This window comes from Carlito syrichta, unplaced genomic scaffold (assembly GCF_000164805.1).
Source record: "Carlito syrichta isolate Samal-C Ts95f unplaced genomic scaffold, Tarsius_syrichta-2.0.1 Scaffold301896, whole genome shotgun sequence".
Lineage (NCBI taxonomy): Eukaryota > Metazoa > Chordata > Mammalia > Primates > Tarsiidae > Carlito > Carlito syrichta.
Genome location: NW_007245992.1, coordinates 431,230 through 434,863, shown reverse-complemented (window position 1 = coordinate 434,863; position 3,634 = coordinate 431,230).

Below are 3,634 nucleotides of genomic sequence, written 5' to 3'. Positions count from 1 at the left end.
CCCGGCGTCATGGCCCCCTCCGTGGGCTCGCTGCTCCTGCTGCCGGGGCCGCTGCTGCCGCAGACGGGGCTCCTCTGGTGGAGCCGTGTGTGTTCCTGCGGCGGTGTCTCCGCGGTGGGAGGGCTGAGTCCAGGCAGCCCGCCTCGAGTTACCTGAGCGGCCCGACGGCTTCCTCCAAGGTGGGCGGTGCTTCCTGCGGCGGCGGCGCGTGCCCCCTTCCTTCGCAGCCTCACTCACGCGCCGTTGTTTGTGTGACGGGTGTGGGAGGGTGCCTTCTTTTGATGGCGTTTCCTTGGCGGCTGGTGGCACGATCACGCTCGCGTGTGTTTGGTGACTCCTGAATGTCCTCCTTTAGGGAGTGCCTGTTTCTCAAGCCGCGCTCGGTGGCTCCGCCGGTCATCCCGCGCCGTGGGAGCCGAGGTGAGCGGACTACCGGAGCCCGCGGGCTCGAGACCCGCCCGGGCAGCTTGGCGAGCCCTCGTCTCTACGATCAGTCAAAAACCCGCCGGGCGTGGTCGCGCGCGCCTGTGGTTCCGGCGACTCGGAAGGATCGCGGAGCCCGCCGGGCGGGCCGCGGCACTCCAACTCAAAACATAAGAAGTGTCTGTTTCTGTCCTCTGTCCACTTTTTAATGGAGTTGTCTGTTTGTTTTTCCTGTCAATTCATTGGAGTTCCTTATAGATCCTAGATGTCAGGCCTTTGTTAGAGGCATAGCTTGCAAAATATTTTTCCCATTCTTTAGGTTGTCTCTTTAACTCTTTGGATGGCCTCTTTTGCTGTGCAGAAGCTTTTTAAAACAGACACATCCCCACCTCCAAATTTCAGTTTTGCTGCATTTGCTTTTGAGGACTTGGACATAAATTCATTACCTAGGCCAACGCTCCGGAGGGTATTCCCTTGGTTTTATTCTTATAGTTTAAGATTTACAGTTAAAATTCTTATAGTTTAAGGTTTCATATTTAAGGTCTTGATTGATATTCAGTTAATTTTTTATATAGTCATTCTTCTGCATGCGGCTAGCCAGATTTCTCAGCACCATTTGCTACATACGGTTTTCTTTCCCCAACATTTGTTTTTGGTGGCTTTGTGACAGTTGAATTGGTTGAAGGTCTGTGGTTTCCGTGCCCTCTCTCCTGTTCCATTGGTCTGTATGGCCATTTCTGTACCAGTCCTGTGCTGGACTACAAGGCCACATGGTTTCTATGGCCTTGGAGTAAAGTCTGAAGTCTGGAAGTGTATGCCACCAGCTTTGTTCTTTTTGTTGAGAATTGCTTCAGCTATTCGGGATCTTCTTTGTTTCCATGTGATTTTAAGTATTGTCTTTTATAGGTCTGTAAAAAAATGTTCCTGGTCGTTTGATAGGGATTGCATTGAATCTGAGATTGTTTTGGGTAGGGGGACATCTTGAAGATACTGGTTCTGCCAATGCGTGAGTGTGAGATGTTCTCATGTTTCTGTCGTCTTGATTTTACTTTGAGCAGTGTCTTGTAGTTCTCATTGTAAAGATCTATCACCTCTGTGAGTAGACGAATACCAAAGTATTTGTGTGTGGGTCAGTGTGTGTGTCCCCGTCCATCGTGAATGGGATTTGGTTCTCAGCCTGCTTGTTGTTGGTGTACACCAATGCAGCTGATTTTTGTGCATTGATTTTTGTGCATTACTGAAGTTGTGTATCACTGCTAGATCGTATCGTCTGCAAACGGGAATATTTTAACTTCCTCTTTTATTATCTTTTTATTTTTTTGGATGCCTTTATTTATTTCTCTTGTCTGATTGCTCTGGCTAGAATTTCCAGTATTATGCTAAATGGGAGTGGTGAGTAGACATCCTTGTCTTGCTCTAGCATTTAGGGGGAATGCCTTCAGCTTATGCCTGTGTAGTGTGATGTTGGCTGCAGGTTTGTCATAAATGGCTCTTACTACTTTGAGGAATGTTCCTTCAATACCTAGGTGTTAGAGGGTTTTTATCAAGAAGGGATGTTAGATTGTATCAAATGCTTTTTCTGCATCTACTGAGACAATCACATGCTTCTTGGTTTTACATCTGTTTATGTGGTGAGTTACATTTATTGATGTGCGGATGTTGAACCAGCCCTGCACCCCAGGAATGAAGCCCACCTGGTCATGATGAGTGATCCTTGCAATGTGCTGTTGAATGAGATTTGCTAGTATCTTGATAATTTTTCCGTCTATGTCATCAGGGAAATTGCCTATAGTTTTCTTTCTTTGTTGTCCATTTTAGGGTATCCACACGATATTGGCTTCGTAGAATGAGCTAGGGAGGATTCCTTCCTTATCAATTGTTTGGAATATTTTCAGCAGATAACGATTGTTATCTGCTCTTCCTCATAAGTTCGGTAGAATTCAGCTGAGAAACCACTGGGCCCAGGGCTTTTTAAATGTTTTTGGCAGAAAAGTTTCTCATTACTATATCAATGTATTGGATTGTCATTTGTCTGGTTAGGGCTTCAATTTCTTTCTGTTTCAATCGTGGAATGTTGTGTGTTGCCAGGAGCCTCTCCGTTTCCTCTGGTTTTCTCGCTTGCTCACACACAAATGTTTGTAGTGATCTCTGATAATCTTTTGTATTTCTTCAGGGTCAGCTATCACAATGGCTTTTTCATTTCTCATTGTGTTTATTTAAAATTCCTCTTTTTATGTTAGTCTGGTTGGGATTCTGTCCATTTTATTTGTACTTTCAAAGAACAACTTTTCATCTCCTTAGTCTTTTGTACAGTTTTCTTTTTGGTCTCTAATTCATTTAGTTCCGTTTTTGCTTTTGATAATTCCCATTCTATTAGTTTTGGAATTAGATTGTTCTTGTCTTTGCAGCTCCCGTAGGTGCAATGTTAGGCTGTTTACTTGAGATCTATCCATTTTCTTGATGTGTAAAAGCAATACTATAAACTTCTCTCTCGGCCTTGTTTCATGGTATATCAGGTGTTTTGGTATGTTGTCTTTGTTTTCATTAGTTTCTAGGAATCTTTTTATTTGTTGATTTCCATTTAGAAGCACGTTGTTTAATTTCCATGTATTTGTGTGTTTTGCGCAGTTCTTGTTGCTGATAATATATTTATTTTCATTCTGCTATGGTCTGAGAATATGTTTGGTATGATTTCAACCTTTTGAAATTTGTTTATGCATGATTTATGGATGAGTATGTCGTTGATCTTAGAGTATGTTTCATGTGCTGATGAAAAAATTTTATTCTGTGGTTATTGGATAAAGTTCCTTGTAGATGTTTATTAGATCTAATTGATCCAGTGTCAAATTAAGATTCTGGATTTCTTTGGTAGTTTTCTGCCTTGATGATCTGTTCTCAATGAGCTGTTAGTGGGGTATTGAAGTCTCTGGCTATCATTGTATGGCTGTCTATGTCCTCTCGTAGATTAATTAGCAATTGTTTATAAATCTGGGTGCTCCTATGTTGGGTGCATATATATTTAAGATGGATATTTTTGGCTGGTCAATTGAGCGCTTTATTGTTATGTAGCACCTTTCACTGTCCTTAACTTTTATTGGTTTAAAGTCTGTTTTATTTGACATAAGAATAGATACTTTTTCTTTTTTATTTTTTTAGTTGGAGTCTCACTCTGTCACCCACACTGGAATGCACTAGCACAATCAGAGCTCAA